Genomic DNA, 281 nt, shown 5'->3' with positions numbered 1-281 from the left:
CGCTTCGTCAATTTATACGAAGCGGCATCTCCTTCTTGGCAACCCTTTCGACCGAATCCTCGTTATCATTTATTATCGTGCTCTCTTTCTTTCTTTTTTCTTTCACCTTTTTTACAACGCATCGGAATGGGCGCATCTGCCGCTAATGGATTCATTTTTATAACACGAAAATATCTCTTATTTATCATAAATAGCATCCGCTTTGGGACAACATGGCGTCGCGCAGGAAGTTTTTTTCGAGCGGATAACTCGATGCAAGAATCGCTAGGTTACTTGCAGCT

This window comes from Apis dorsata, unplaced genomic scaffold (genome assembly GCF_000469605.1).
Source record: "Apis dorsata unplaced genomic scaffold, Apis dorsata 1.3 scaffold_177, whole genome shotgun sequence".
NCBI lineage: Eukaryota > Metazoa > Arthropoda > Insecta > Hymenoptera > Apidae > Apis > Apis dorsata.
This window is presented reverse-complemented; position numbering follows the sequence as displayed.